Source organism: Pteronotus mesoamericanus, unplaced genomic scaffold (assembly GCF_021234165.1).
Source record: "Pteronotus mesoamericanus isolate MK-2021 breed Mesoamerican mustached bat unplaced genomic scaffold, CSHL_Meso_final contig_90, whole genome shotgun sequence".
Lineage (NCBI taxonomy): Eukaryota > Metazoa > Chordata > Mammalia > Chiroptera > Mormoopidae > Pteronotus > Pteronotus mesoamericanus.
In genome coordinates this window covers 46,152,929-46,170,013 of record NW_026555277.1, presented here as the reverse complement: position 1 = coordinate 46,170,013, position 17,085 = coordinate 46,152,929, and the positions used below count along the sequence as shown (strand labels likewise).

General features: G+C 41.0%; 1 pseudogene; it reads right to left on the bottom strand.

The window, feature by feature from the left end:
- Positions 1-4,064: 4,064 nt before the first annotated feature.
- LOC129080782 (40S ribosomal protein S6-like) lies at positions 4,065-4,811 on the bottom strand (annotated as a pseudogene).
- Positions 4,812-17,085: the final 12,274 nt, after the last annotated feature.

Here is a 17,085-nt window from a genome sequence, read left to right as displayed (position 1 = left end):
GGGAAGAATTTCTTGACAAGATTTACTATGAAGAAAAGAGTTATAAATATAGCTATTTTAAAGTGAAAAACTTGTTTATCAGAAGACATCATTTTTAAAATATGAAAAGATAAGATACAAGATAGAAGAAATATTTGCACATATATAACTTACAAAGTAGCTGTAAATATATAAAGAAGTTCTATAACTTAAATGGAAAAGACAGAAACCCAACTGCAAAATGAGAAAAGATACAAACAGTTAATGCACAGGAAGAAAAAAACTGAATGGAGCAGAAACATATGAAAGATGCTCACCCTCACTATCAATCAGGGCAATGCAGATAAAAACAAATTACATGTTTTCACTCATTGGTGTAGCAGAGAATTTAGAAATACAAAAGATAGCAATGATGTGGAAAAACAGGAAGTCTGCTGGTGGAAAGATATATTGGTAGCTCTATATTTGGAGAGCAAATCATAATGAAGCCTCTATTGAATAAGCTCCACAGAGTAAATGGACTCCATAGAGTAAAGGCAAATATCAACTTTCATTCTTCTCCATGTCTCATCATGAATCTGCTCTGCCAAACAGTTCTTTCTCTTCTCACAGTAGCTTCAAACACTGAGAAGTACCAATAATAAGCTGTCTCCCCACCCCAAGGTTGTATGTGGAAGTCCTAACCCCCAGTGTGACTGTCTCTAGAAATAAGGTCTTCAGGAGGTAAAGCTAAATGGGTCATAAGGCCGGGGCCCTAAACCATAGAACTGTGGCCTTATAAAAACAGGAAGACCTCTCTCTTTCTACATTTAACACATTTTCTTATTGTGAGAACATATAGGAGAATACTTTAAATAATTTGGAATTAAGTATTTTTTAATCAGGACACAAACACTAAAATCTGTGAAGGAAAAGACTGACATAATTGATTATATATATTTAATGGTCCACATGACTGACCTCATCAAACAAAGTGAAAACAGAAGCAGCACAGGGAAGAAAATATTTGTTAAGTTACATAAGAGATCAGTGGACTATGAGCCATAGCCACAAGAGGATCCATAAATCAATGTGAAAGAAAAAGAAAAACCTCCAGTAGAAAAATGACCAAAGGATATAGAAAGGCATTTCACAGATGAAAAATTGTGATGAACGATAAACATGATAAGATGATCAACTACTCTAGTAATCAAGAAAGTAAACATGAAAACAATTTACCAACTTGGCAAAAATTTAATTATAACTATTCATTTTGATGAGAAAGCAGGTATTGATAGAAATGTAAATTGATATGGTCTTTTTGGAAGACAATTTGCTAGCATCTACCCAAGTTTTAAAGATGCTTATACTTGAAAGGGCATGTGTACATCAAGTTATCTATTCAAAAAAATGTGCACATATGTTCCATAGGAATGTACAAAGGTGGTCACTGTAGTATTGTTTGTCATTGCAAAATATGGGAATAACCTAAATACTAACTTTAACATTCAGAGGAAAGAGTCAATAAATGATGGTACATTTAAATTAGGAAATGCTGCCCTGGCTGGCATGGCTCAGTTGGTTAAGCATCTTCCTGGGAAGCAAAAGGTCATTGGTTCAATTCCCGGTTGTTGGAGCACATGCCTGAGTTGTGGGCCTGATCCCTAATTGGGGACATGCCAGAGACAACGGATGATTTTCTCTTGCATCGATATTTCTCTCTCGGTCTCCCTCCCTTCCCCATCTCTAAAAATAAATAAATAAAAATCTTCAATCAAGTTGCCTCTCTCATATCCCCAACTGGGGACCTGGTCCACAACCCAGAAATGTGCCCCGATGGGTAATCAAACCAGCAACCTTTCAGTTTGCAATCTAATGCTCAATCAGCTGAGCCATACCAGCCAGGGCTAAATAAATAAATTTTTTTAAAAATCTTTAAATTATGAAATACTATATAGCCTTTTTAATGGGAATAATTATGATTTGAAATAGAAAAGTCTCCCAAGTCATATCATTAGGAGATGGGTAGATAGATAAATAATATAAAATAAAACAATTATACATAAATAAACATTAGAAATAAGTCTATTGTAAGACTTAGCTATTTGTTTTACTATCTGAAATTAGAATACATTATGTAATTTCTAGCATGTCATAATTTAATTGGTAGTGTTTTTCTTTCTTAGATGTACAGAAAATAATGACACTTTTAAAAATAGATGCCTCTTAGAGTCAGTATAACATAGGTAGGTAGATAGATAAATGGATAAATAGATAGGAGACTAAAAAGATAAGCACCAAAATGATAACGGTGCTTACTTTTCTATTTAATTCTGTGTTGTTTGAACTTCTTACAATGAGAAGGTATTCATGAACCAGTTGTGTAAACATCTTTTCAATTAAAGTATCCTGTTTAATCTTTATTAGCTTAAATTCCTGTCTTGTTTTCTTTTTGTTTGCCTTTGCCTGACATATCTCTACCCCATCCATTTATTTTCAACCTTGCAATATCATTTTGTCATCTTTAGTAAGCAGCCATTGGATTGCTTTGTTGTGTTTGCTCCAACCTGAGTCTTTGCCTATTTTTAAAGGGGTTTAAAAATGTTGACATTACTGTTTTGCCTAGTGTTACTTCTGTCATCTTGCTTAACGCCTTGCATTTTCTTCAGCTACTTTCTATTTTGTCTTTTGCTATATGGATAGTATTTTGTTTGCTTTTATTTTCTGTAATGATCTGGAAACTAGACTTTCTGCTTTAAATTCTATGAGTGGTAACTAAATTATGAAGTAATTCTTAAATTCAAATGTGTCAGCCAAGGATTCAGTCATAAAAACATCTATCTAAGATCCCAGGAATTAAAGGTTTAATGCAGGAACTAGGGCTGGCACAACTTTGGAAGAGCAGAGCTTCAAAGGTCAGCAAATTCACCACCAAGATCTGAGCCAGAAGGTCTGAAGAAGGTGATTCTTGGGACTTGCTGGGGAGCCACTGTGAAGTCTCTGATTACCTATTTTTGTGATCACAACTGTCTTAGGAGAACAATGACTTTTCCTTCCAGAACCATGTGGGGAAGGTTATTCCAGGGAAAGTAGTTCCTGGCTTCTCTACAACCATGTAGTATGATAGCAAGTTGATAATAGACAACCAAAAAAGCATATTTATTGTTGTATTAAAAATAAACTTTAGGCTTTTACTTCTCTTTATATGAAATGAGAAATCAAATGTTCTTCCTCTCCTTTTCCACATTTTCAGCAATTTTAACTAAACAATTTAAAATATAATTATCCATTTCTTGAAGACAGACTCATCGATGGAGAGGAGGATGACAACTAGTTGGTGGGGAGGTCAAGGGGTGGAGGGATTGAGCAAAAGGAAAAAGGACTCCGGACATAGGCAACAGTGTGGTGATTGCTGTGGGGAGGGACTAAGTGGTAATAGAAAGGGACTAAATGGTAATAGAAAAATAATACAATAAAGATAAAAATAAATAAAATATAATTATCCATTTTAGTCTTTTCAGCTGTCAAGTCCATATAAGCACATATAATTGCATGTGTGTGTGCGTGCATGCATGTGCGTGCATAGGTAACTGTTTTCCGTACTTATTTCCAGTTCTTTCCTCCTACTTGTCCTAAGGTCTTACTTGGGACCCATTTCATAAAGTTATGGTGAACATTCTCACAGAACTTTCCAGAAGACTGAATGAGATGTACATTTCTTAGTTCTTACATTTCTGAGAATATATTTTGTTGTTAAGTCACATAGGTAACAACTTTCCTGGATTTATCGATAATAATCTCATCTCTATTTATTTCTGTAGACATTTTTCCATCACCTTTTGCACTCGTTTTTGTGAAGGGAAGGCCTAAGGTAGGCCAATCTTTTGCTCCCTTTTTGTCAACAGCCTCTTCCTTTTTCATAAGATTAAATCATTCTTTCTGTTAAAATATTTTTAGTTGCCAATATCTTTGTAGCAGCTGATTATTTTGGATAAAACACATTGAGTACACACTCAATTGGGTTAATTTTTGTTTGTAAAGTCAAGAATATTTTCTTTCTTTTTTTTTTTTTGATGTTTGTTCTTATTTGTTACTCTTAGAAGACCTCATTTTTGGCTGGACTCAGGCTTAGAGGTAGAAGCTCTCAGAAAGGACAGCCTGAGTTTCTTGGCAATCTATTCCTGGCGTTTTTCTTTGGCCTCCTTCATTCTCTTTGCCAACAGTTGAACAAACTCTGCAGCCCCTTCCTTATTTTTCTTAGTACATTGTTTCTTCAGAGCAATACGCCGACGTTTGTGTTGCAGGACACGTGGAGTAACAAGACACTGACTCTTAGGTGCTTTGGTTCTAGGTTTCTTACCTTCTTGTTTAGGGGCTTTCTCACCACATATTGATGGACACCATCTTCCTTAGGTTGGAAAGTTTGCGGATTCTGCTAGCTCTTTTGGGCCCTAGGTGACAAGGCACAGTAGTATCAGTGAGATCAGGAATATCTTTCTCCCCTTTTTTTACAATGACCAAGTTGAGAACACTGAGATTGGCATCCACAATGCAACCCTGAACTGATCTGTGCTTTCCCTCTCCAGTCCTCCTGGTCTGTAACAGTAATGCCCCTTGCTCAGCAGCAGGCGGACATAGCCATGGGTCAAGACACCCTGCTTTATGGGGAAACCTTGTTTGTCATTTCCACCAGTGGTCTGAACCACATCACACTTCCACTCTTCACCCAGAGCATCAGCAGCAATTTCTGTGGCCATACACTTTTCATGAAAGGTATGAAGTGTGAGTTCATCATCCACTTCAATGAGTTTCTGGTAGCCAGTGGCTGGGAAAGAGATGTTCAGCTTCATCTTGAAGCAGCCAACTGCTCCAAGGCACCACAGAAAAAAGAAGAATATTTTCTTATATTTTTGCTTCAGTTTTCCTTCCTCAATAGTATTAATTAATAGGATCCTGGGATCTGTTTTTCATCCTAGCTTTTTTTATCCTAGCTTTTTTTTTTAATCTTTCATTTTACATATCTTTTTTTCTTCTATTTTCTAGTTTAATTTCTTCAGTTTGTTTCTTTCTTAATATACTTTTTCTAAAATGTAATACTTACTATTATTTTATACCTAAAACAGATGACAGTATACTGCATTTTAAATTTTGTGAAGTCACCTCTAATTTGGCCAATTGTATTTTCAATAAGCCTTGTTCCTATCTCATAGGAGAACTTCAGTAATAGTTACTGCAAACACAAAGCAAATCATTTCTAAAAATATTTTGATTTAGCATGGCTGGCTTAGTGGATTGAGCACAGGCCTACAAACCAAAGGGTTGCTGGTTCAATTCCCAGTCAGGACACATGCCTGGGTTGCAGGCCAGGTCTCCAGTCGGGGGCACACAAGAGGCAACTACACACTGTTTCTTTCCCTTTCTCCCTCCCTTCCTCTCTGTCTAAAAAATAAATAAAATCTTTTAAAAAATTTTTGATTTGACATAAAAACATCTATATCAGAGAGAGAAAAATCTGCTTTTTCTCCAGAATATTGAGCCGTTTTTCTCCTCATATGAAAAGTTGATTTTCATAGGCCTATGTTTATTTCTCTCTCCCTTCAGCCATTCTTTTAGAGTTGAGACATATTCAGGATGAGACTGGAAACTTAAATATATTTCCTCCAGCTCCAGGTTGCAAAGAGAGAGGGTAGTAGGTTTTCTGTTCTGTGAATAAGCAGGCACCACAGAGGAACCATATTTGTACGTTTGACCTACTTTGAAGACTCCTTGGACACTGTTAAAGACAAATGCTTAGGCAAAAGGCTCTCTAGGAAGCACATAATTCATTAAGTGCTCACAAATCAAATGGTGGTTTCCATCCTAGAGGAGAAATTAAAATATCTAGAGTGACTAGAGCTGGAAATGTGTGACACACTGCAGTGAGGCGTTGCAAAAGAGTGCTCAGTGTCGACTGCTGAGAGGGGCTGAATGTTAATTCTGGTGCATTGTTAAAGAGATTACTTCATTTTCTCTAGAATCTGGATAGTACACATCTCTTGCTCACACATACTGCAAGGACAGGCTGGCATAGATAGCATCTAAATTCTTGGGTCAGTATGGGAAAGATGTGATTACCCTGGAAGAAATGGAAGGTTATTTATTTGTGCTCCTAAAGACATGAAAAAGAAAAATAAGATGAAAGACAAAAGTAGAATCATTTCCAGGCAAAGACTGAGCCAAGAAAGAGGCCCAGGTCCTCCCCTTTACCCAGAGCACCCTTCAGCCTTGGCATCCTGTCCCTTGAATCAGAGTCATTGTCTGGCTCTAATGCAAACACTGGCTTCATTGTGATTCTGCAGAGAGGCAGCCCCATTTGCACTGCCTGGGGTTTCTAAGGGCTTATCCCATTGAGCTGTGACTCCGGCAGATAGCCAAGAGGCCCTCTATCCAGGGTGGTGCCTTGAGATTTGTGCTGATTTATTGCACAAGAGATGCCAGGTAAATCCCTTTGCTGTCCCAGGGAAAATGTCAAGTCAGGGGCAAAGTTTGGGTGTTCCCTGATGGAGTCCAGGGGATCGGGTTAGAATAAATGGTGGCCAGAACCTGCGTGCTTATTGATATCTGCTTCTGAGGATACTTGGATGGACCTACAGCTACCTGGAAATTTCTAGAAAAATTCTAGGTTCTGCAAACCAAGTGTCCTAAGGGGTTTTCTTGAAATCTAGGGAATGGAGAAGCACTGTTTGAAATAGGTGAGGTTCACAGGATGGGTTAGTACAGTGCATCTTTAACTTGCTATGCATTGCAGTTACCAATGGAGCTTATAAGCATGCAGATTCCTAAGCCACATTCCTGAGGCTTCTCATCCATAGATTTGCAGTCAGGACTAAGAGTCCACATTTTCTGATGAGCATTCCCAACTGATTCTAATGCAAGAGGGTCACACGACAAATTCCACATACAAAAACACTGACTTAATGGAGATGTTGGCAAAATAAGCACTTGCATCAATCTGTTGTGATAAGTGTCTGGTCCAGCACTCAAGAATTAGAGAAGGAAAACTATGTGTATCCCCCTCCCGCTGGGAGGTTGAGCACTGCCTTATACCTAAACCGACTTTCTCAGTAAGCAGGGTACTGACTGTTGGGTGAAGCTATCCTAAAAGTCAAGGAGGATAACAAGTAAAGGGTCAGATTGATGAGCTCAACTGAGAAAATCCCACTGACAGAAAGAAACAGCGTATTGTGCTAACAGTCAGTGACAGTCTGCTCACACAGCCACTGTGGGAAACTACCCCACCCACACCCCCTAATTTCCAGGTGGCCATATTGAGTACCATAAGAAGGTGCATCCCTAGCCACATACCATTAGACTAAGTAGGGTACCTGAATTCAAGGCAGCCTATTCTCAGGTGAAATAAGACATGAACTGGCATGAAGGGATGAACCAGGCCAACCAGATTACCTCTCCTGGGAACTTGAATTCAAAAACATGGAAAACCCAATCCAGTTATCCGTCAGTAATAGTTCATCAAAAGGTCATGTCATAGCAAGAAAGGCTGGAGAAGTTGTAATGGACCATGAATAGAAAAAGGATACTGAAGAAAGCAAAGCAGATATGGAGAGAGAAACAGAATTTCAAGAAAATTTGAGAAATTAGAAAAATGAGAAACCTGGTTAAGAGCCCCAGGTAAAAGCAGATCATAAATGCTCTCCGGCTCAAGGAACATGTAGCCTTCCTTGAGCAAGCTTGAGAGGCTCTCCATTCCAGAAATACCCATAAACAATGAAATGGGACCAACAGTTAGACTGAATGTTTGTCCCCCTCACCCCAATTCATATGTTGAAACCCACCCCTCAATGTGGGTATTAGGAAGTAGGCCTTTGGGAGGTGATTAGGTCATGGGCAGGGCAGCCTGGTGAATGGGGTTAGTGCCCACATAAAAGAGGCCCCCAAGAACAACTTTTCCCCCTTGCACCATGTGAGGACACAGTGAAAAACGGCTGTCTATGAACCAGGAAGCAGCTTCACCAGACACTGAAATCTGCTGTCACTTAGATTTCACACTTCCTGCCTCCAAACCTGTAAGAAATACATTTCTGTTTTTTATAAGCCACCCAATCTATGGTACTTGGTTATAACAGCCTGGATGAACTAAGACAAACATTTAATGAGCTCTTACTACATTCAAGGTACTTACTAAATGTTTAGTGTATTCTTCCTAATTACAGTCACAATAGCACTAAACATACACATTATAATACTTGTCTATTCTACTTTATTGTCCTTACTTTAGAGATCAGGAAAATGACTAGATTGTCAAGCTCTGTGCTATCCAGTATGGTAGCCACTAGTCTCTTGTGGCTCTGCAGAATTTAAAATGTGGCTAGACCAAATCAAGATGTCCTGTAGGGGTAAAACCCACAAATTTTGAAATTTAGTACAAAAACTTAAATAAGAATGTAAAATATCTCATTAATTATTTTTGATTGATAGCATGTTGAAATGACATAGTTGTGATCTATCAAAATGTAATAGATCCACTTCTATTTGTGCTCTTGGAAGCCACTGCCATACCATAAAGAAGTGGTAGCTAGATTATTCAATGGACACACAGAGAGGTTGAGAGAGAGAGAGAAAGGGGGAGATCATGTGGAAGATCACCAAAGGACCAGATGTGTGAGCAAGGCTTTCTAGGACCTTCCAGCATAGCCCAAGTGACCAGCTGAGTGCAGCACAGCTAGTGTCCCAGCCAAAGCCATGTGGTACAAAACTATCTGGCTAAACACAACCCAATGGCAGAACCAAGAGAAATAATACAGCACTATTGTTTCAAGCTCCTGAGTTTGGGGGTAGTTTGTTGTCACCTGGCAATAAATAATTGAAGCATGGCCTCCATAAGCAACACCCTATAACAGACCCTGGGAGTGACAACATAACCAGGGATGTTTCTTGCCCTCCATGAGCTGAGAGTCTAAAGGGGGAGATTACACACGTATATAACAATAAGTCTATATGGGATATTGGAGCCAGGGAGTAGGCATTTTAGGTTTGAGATGGCGGAGGTTGCTGAGGAGCCTCACAGGGGACTTTATACTGCTTGGAACTAGAGCCTGCTGAGCCCCAGGCCTGCTAGCTAAGCTCTCTCTGCTGGTTTGGTTTACAGCGGATCCCAGGGTTTCAGACTTGGCCTTTGTGCAGCTGCCTCCACCTGTCGGATGCCTTAAGGACTTGTTCTTCCCCACCAGAGCCTGATGAGGAAGGAGGCAGCCACTCCAGCTACCTCTCCTGGCACGCCTCAAAGACAGGTTCACAGTCTCACAGCTGTTCCTAACTGCACCACAGCCTGAGGGAAATCAAGTTGCACATTTCAGGACAGAACACAGATATTGGACCCTTATGAAGTTTTTTGTTCTCCACTGGGCCAGGCTTCCTGATAAATCCCAAAATGTGTATGAATAAATAATAGCATGTGTGAGCATTTAACCTCCGCCTTCATTTTCAGTAATGATTCTCACCTTCCCTCCTCCCCTTCTGATTCTTTATCAAGGGTCCTGGGGCCATTGTTTTCCCATCCTGGTTTCACAGCTGAAGGTGACATCCAGGCATGACAATAGGTGCCCCTTTGTCTCCAATTGGCCATTTGCATCTCTGTGGCCTTCATACCTGGATGACACTGGCTTGATTAGGCATTTGACCCTCATTTACATTTCCCCACAACAGTGACTGACTTACAGGCTGTTGAAATACAGTTGCTAAATATCTAGTAACTGAACCAGAAAGCCAACCCTTTAAGGCTTTGACATGGAGCACTTCTGCAAGCTCTAACCTTGCAGGCATCGGTAAGCATGGGCACTGTGAAGCACTATTGAAAGAAGAGGCATTGTGAGAAAACTAGGCAACTCCACCTCACCTAGGGCCAACATTTTGCTGTGCACTTCCCACACAGGGCTGCATCAATAATCTAGGGACAAAGGACTTAATAGTTAAAACCAAACCCATAAAGCAGGGTCACTGTGTAGATTCTACACAGAGTCAGTGCATAAGACAAAAATCACATATGGTCACAATTATCCTTTAACATCCTTTAATGCCTGTGAACAGAGCAGACATTGTTGTGTGTTTAAAGCTCTGGGCAGTAATCCTTATAACCGTTGGAAGCTCAAGCTCATTGAATTACAAACAAAAGGGAGGAACAAAAATAAAGTCTATGTGTAAGTGTCTGTGTTCAAAGCACTTTACCTTTAAGGTAACTGTGAAATCCTAAGCCGCCGTTATTATTATTCTTCACTTCACACATCCCTTGTGGGGAATGGGAGGCAGAGAATAACAATAAAAAGTCAATGCTCCTGACAGTGAGACAAGTGTTCTAACTGTCTGAAGGATATTAGCTCATGCAACTTTTACTATGATAGGAATCATTGTCCTCATTTTACAGAAGAGGAAACTGAGATACCCAGAAGTTGTAGAAATTATCTGAGCTTTCTTAATAGAATGTGACACTGCTCTTAGGAGGAGGTGCTAAATGAGTTACTCACGAAAGAAATGTACGATTTAAATGAGTGGAACTGAAAGATAGATGGGAAGGATGGAAGGCACCATGCAAGCAAAGGAGTGGAGGATGGCAAATACAGGGCAGGTGTGCGGAATGTTCTTTCATGGAGCAAATGGTGAGTGAGATCTGGCAGAGAAGCTAAGGCTGGATTACCAGGTGTAATGGTTAATTTTATGTGTCATTGGCTGGGCCATGGGTATCCAGGTATCTGGTCAAATATTTTTCTGGGTATTTCTGTCAGATAGTTTTTGAATGAGATTAATATTTTAAATCAGTGAGCCTTGAGTAAAGCAGATTGCCCTTTCTAATGTGGATGGGCCTTATTGGGTCAGTTGAGGTCTTAAATAGAACAAAAAGATCAGCCTCCCCCAAGCAAGAGAGCCTGCCTTCAGACTTCATCTGCAGCATTGTCTCTACAGGGGTAGACTTCAGACTGTAATTGCCACATCAGCTCCGTTGATCTCAAGCCTGCCAACCCACCCTGTGGTTATTGGTCTTGCCAACCTCCAGTTACTTAGAACAAATGTGTTTCTCTATGTATACATATCCTATTGGTTCTGCTTTTAGAGCCAAAGCATAGAAGTCTCATAGAACTTGAGAACTAGAAGGAACCCTTAATCCATCTTCCTCATTAGAACAACAGATAAAAAAGAAGACCACACCTTGGAGAGTTTCAGTGGCTTGTGAAGAACCAGTATATAGCAGCCAGTATATAGAAGTTATGGGGACTAGCTCTCAATGTCTTTTTCACTGCAACATGTTGTCTCCTTTGAGTCACACACAGGATGCAGGTGGGGTTGGGGAGGGGACAGAGCTCTCCTGTGTGTTGCCCAACTACATTCTTTGCTTTCCTTCTCCAAACACAGCGTACTATTGGTGTTGGCTCCAAACAGCCAGTGGTGGCCACCATGACACATGCCCATCTGTCAATGTCCTGCACTGCCAAGCATCTTACAGGTAGGCTGTTCCCAAGAGCAGGCCAGGAGCCAAGTGCAGCAAGCAGGCCCCATTCTTCTCAGCCTGACCAGCACTGACTGCTTCCTCTCCTGGCATGATTTTAGGATTTCCCATTCTCCTCCCTACTGCATTTCCTGCCTAAAGAAAATTTTTTTCCTAGGTCAATTCATCTGCTCTCTGATTCAGACAAAACTAGAGAGGCAGGGAAAAATGAAAACTGGTCAGTTATTTTCACCTACTGTTTCCACTACAGAGACACCAAATAATTACCTAATCCTGCACTTCATTCCCGCTGCCCCAATCTCACGACCCTGAGTGTTTTGCTTGCATTGTTTAAAGGTTCCCTTAATCAAGTTCAAATTTATGTTTTCTTGATGGGAAAGACAGGTGTAGGCAGGACTGTGGCTCTTGTATACTTACCAGTCTGGACAAAAGCATGAGACATCTATGCATTGTCCACTGCTTGCCCCCCACCTACTCTCCCAACCTACTTGTCTTTCTGGATGCAAATTCTTTGCTTCAGTCAAACAGGTCTCTTGGTTACTCCCTGAACTTGCCTTGTGCTTTTCCACTTCAGAACCTTTGAATCTTTGCCCCCACTACCTGCCCTAATGGAATGTCCTCCCCACTTCTTTCAGCCTAGCCAAATCAGATTCATTTCACCTTTATTCAACACCAACTGCAGGTCGGCACTGGGCCAGCACTTTCACATGTGTTATCTCATCCTGCAAGGCCCAGCATAAATTTCTTCTTATCTGTGAAGCTTCTGGAGCTATCTCAACTGGAAGTGGCTACTTCCTCCTTTCTCTTACACTTATTGTCTGTACTACTCATTTGGCACTTAATACATCCTAGTCCTTTATAATCAGTCATTCACTCACTCATTCATTTATTTAAACAAGCATTTACTGAGTGACTATTATTTTCCAGATACTGTGGTAGGTGCTAGAGATAGAGAGATGAAGAAGAAACCTTGGTTGACCCAATAAATTCAGCCTAGTGGTGAAAACCAACACATAAGGAGAGGGTAGTCATACAATATGACAAAGTACAGGTCTGAGAAGGCATCCTGTGTGATCTCTGCCCTTGGTTGAGTCTTGATGAATGAGTAGAAGTCAGCCAGGTAAAGACCGGCAAGAGCATGTTTTTAAGGACAGGGACCCAGAGCCAAGGAGCAGCTGAGTATGTGGAAGGAGATTATGAGCAGCCCCTTCTTTTGTTTTTTCTTTTTTCAAGACTTTAGTTATTTCTTTTTAGAGAAAGGGGAAGGGAAGGAGAAAGCAAGTAAGAGAAACACAATGTGACATCAGTCAGCTGCCTCTTGAATATGTCCTGACCAGGGATTGAACCCACAATTTTTCGGTTCACAGAACAACACTCCAACCGAGTCACACCGATCAGGGCCAAGCAGCTCCTTCTTGCTGGAGCAGAGAGCATTGCTAAAGCATGGAGTGTGCAAGATAGAAGAGGAGGGCCTAGAACATCACGCTTAGAATTTTGGACTCATCTGGAGGGTTGTGGTGTGCCATCGAGGGTTTTAAGCAAGCGATAGACCTGAGATTTGTGGTTCAAGATCACTCTGGCTACAGTGTGAAGAAAGGATCAAACCAGGGAGAGAACTGAGGCAGGAAGCTGTAAGGAGGCTGTGGCAGGAACCCAAGACAAGAGGTAAGAGGACAGTGACATCTGCCCCAGGAATGAGGGGACTAGATTTGAGAAATACTCAGATGATCCTAAGAACACAGAGTGGGAGCCAGGCAAGCCTGAATTCACATTTTTACCCTTCTGTCAGCCAGTTTTGTGATCTTGGGCAAATGCAAATTCTCTTAGTCTCATCTCCTTTATCTGTAAAATGAGGATGATGTTACCCACCCCACTGGGTTAATTTCAGTATTATGTGAAATAGTGAGTGAAAATCTGTAGACATACACCTAGGATCTAGGGAGCACTCATTGTTATTGATGTAGGTGTCACTGATATTGGTGTGTTTTCATATCTGTTCCACACACTAATCTGTGAGATACCTGAAAGCAGAGACTGTCTTATGTATATTTTACCCTCTTTTTCTACAACAGTGTCTGGCACCAAGTAGATTCCCAATCAATGTTTGCTGAACAGGTTTATATTTACAATTCAGAGCCCAGCAAAATCTTTAATTTCAGATTCACTGCCTAACCCAGGATACAAATTTGACTATGATCCAAAGAACAGAGATTATTTTATATAAAGTAGATCATACAGTCCTCTGAAGTTTGATCCTGTTTGTTCTTCCCATCTTTTCTCAAGTCTCCTCTTCTTCACTCTCTTCTTCATGTGTGTTCTCATCCCTTTATACACTTTGACCCAAGGCAATCTCATTCATTCACATGAGTTAAACCTGTATGTTGATTGATTTCTGATGTATGTCTCCAGCCCTGACCTCTCTTCTTAACTTGACATCAATAGATTTAACTGCCTACTCGACATCTGTACTTTGAATATTATGCCTAAAATTACATTTCAAACAATTTCAACTTTAACCTGTGATTCTTCCAACATGGCTCCCCTCATTGGGTGACACCATTGTCCACTCAGATGTTCAAGCCATTAATCTGGGAGTAATCTTTAACACCTCCTTCTCCTTCAGTCTCCATATCTAGTAAAATGCCAGACAGATCTGCAAACAGATCTAGGATCTCTCCTCTCCATCCCTACTGCCACCACCATCTCTTATCTGGATATGGGACAACCTCCTCTTGGTAGCCACACTTTGTAGTCTTGCTTTTGTTTTTAGATAGAAGCCAGAGGAATATTTAAAATTACATATCAGAGCACATTCTTACTGTTTAAAATTCTTTAATGGTTTCTCTTGCAGTTGGGAAAATTTTCAAAATGCTTACCATAACTTCACAGTCCTTCTTGATTGGACTTCTTACTACCTTTGCTTCCTCTGATTCCATACTCTGCTTCCGCACTGATCTCCTTTCAGTTCTTCAAATACCCCATCACTCTCTGGCCTTGTGGGCATCATATCTACTGCTTTTCATGAAAGGGTCTTACTCCTGCTCTTCACTTATGTAACAGACAACTTCAACTGACCCATCAAATCTCAGTTTAAATGTTTATTCCTCAGATGGGCCTTTCCTGGTCTCTCCTTTTAAACTAGAGCTGCCTTTATAGCACACATCATAATTCTTTAATCCCTTAGAGCACTTACCACAATTTTTAAATGTATACTTATTTGTAGGAATATTTGTTTGAAACCCATTCCTGGCATTCCCACAGCAACACCTGCATGTGTACACACATGTACACTGTTATCCACCCCGAATCTCTGGGACCCAGCACAGAGCTTGGTGATGGAACAAGTAGATTTTTGTTGAATGAATGTGGTAAAAGCTATGAGAAAGAGATGAAGCAGGTGCTGGGAGAGTTTAAAGGAGGGGTGTGACCTCTGAACGGTGGTGCAGAGAAAGCTTCAAGGAAGATAAGGCAGTAGGTGGAAGCTTTGGAAAATGGGTGGGATGGCACCTGCCGAGGCAACTGAGCCTAAAGGAGTGGGTGGAGCAAGGGGCTTTCCAGGTGGCTGAACGATCTCATTGGAAAAATCAAGGTGGTGTCTGAGAAATGATGAGTATCTGGGCTGCCTGGAATATAGGGCTTGGGAAGGGGAGTAGGACTAGAAAGAAAACGGTCAAAACTGGCTTCTGGACCTATTAAATCTCTAGGAGGAGCTGATGGGTGGCTAAAGGCTTCTGCGGGGCAAGGTGGCCCTTCTCTTCCTGGAGCGCAGGTACCTGGGATACTTCACAAGCATATTCCTTTAATGAGCTCTCACTCAGGAGGTGGGGGCAATAGGGCCCAACACCTTCCAGCCCCTGCTGCTTCCTGCCCTACCACAGCCCCAGGCACCTGGCTGGTAGGCTCCAGCCAATTCCTATTTGCAGTGGAAATGGAATGTTGCTTCCTCTGTGATGGTAATTGTACAATCTAGTTCCACATTAAGAAACATGGGACTTTGGGCAATTTTTAGGGAAAATATTAGGACAGAATTTAAACAGTTCTTCCACATGCACTTGACTCATGTGAGTAGCACATTCAGGTAAGGACCCTCATCACTGAGGCCTCTAAAAAATTCTTTCAGCTACACAGATGACCTTCTGAGCTTCTTGAAAACGCACACCTGGAAAATCTATTTAATAGTTTAGTGTTACAAGGGTATTTAGTAACTGCTTTATCATTCATCCTGTGAGGTGCTTTCCATGACTTCCTTCATTTAGTCTTCACACTCACCCCACCAGGAAGCACCAAGGTTTATCTTCTAGATAAGGAAAACAAGCTCAGAAGGACTGAGTAACTTGCCCAAAGTCACACAGCTTGTAGGCGTGAAGCCTGCACTTGAACTGAGGTGTGTCTGGGCTGAATCCTGTGCTCTCAGCTATTTATGCTGCGAGGCTTTTCAAAGACAAGCCATATTGACAGAGTTTGAGGAAACTATCATGATTACTTTTTAAATATTGTTTTTATTTTAAGATAACGAAAGATTCACAGAAAGTAGCAAATATTGTACCCTTGCCTAACTGTAGTACAATATCAAAATCAGGAATTTGACATTAGTCCAATTCAGAGTTTATTCAGATTTCACTAGTTTTATCACCAGGGTTACCTTTTAAGTTAAAGTTTCCAGGGGGTGGGGGGGAGATAAACTAAAAAAAAAAAAGAAAACTTCTTGAAAGGTCCTTTGGAGCTGCTTCTTCTGTGGGCACTTGAATACTCACTGAAGTCCTGGCCTTCTTGAAACAATGGGTCTGAAGAAGGATCTGAAGGAATCAACATACACAGAGAGATCCATTTCTGCTGTATTGGCCCCAAGGAAATGCTATATTGACAAGGGACCTCCATGAATCCGTGCTTCTTTCGCGTGGAAAGGACTCCTAGCAGAGAAGCCTCCAGGGACCTGCTGAGGCTGCCTGAATCTGGTTGTTGGGAGGCTTCTAAGGCCCTTGGAGCTACCTAAGACCTGGCTCAGCCAAAATGCCTCTTTGCCCCTATTGTCTGTCTCCTGGCAGCTGATGATAAGTGATAAGCATGAGAGATAAAACAGGTTTGGGGCTGTGAACCTGTCTGAACCACTGGCAGCCAACCAGACCATTTTTATCTGGAAAAACTCCCCCCAGGACAGCTCATGCCAGTGTTTGGGAACCTGACTGAGGGAACAATGGCGGGAAATGGCGGCCCAAGCTTAGGCTTTAGGGCTCTGCCTTCCACACTCCTTCACACTGTTATTCCTGGCGAAAACAGAGATTTGCTTTCATTCAGACTGTGGGAAGAGGTACAAATGAGGTTTGGAAATTAAAAGGAAGTAGTATGATGACAAGGGAAGTATTAGGAGATTGTTTTTCAAGCTTCTGAGATTTCATTGTAAATGATGCTGAAAATTGCCTCCCACGATACATACTGACTGTCATCCTAGCAACCCTGATAGCTCCTTGTCCACCAGGCCAAAGGGTGAAGCCACTTGGGGGTTACCTCACTTTCCTTGTCACACTGTTTTACTTCTGAATTTTAGAGACGATGGAACAAATGAGGAGTCAGGCCTTACATTATGCAGGCAAACATTTATCCTCCTTTGGTGTGGCCGTACAGGCAATCAAGCT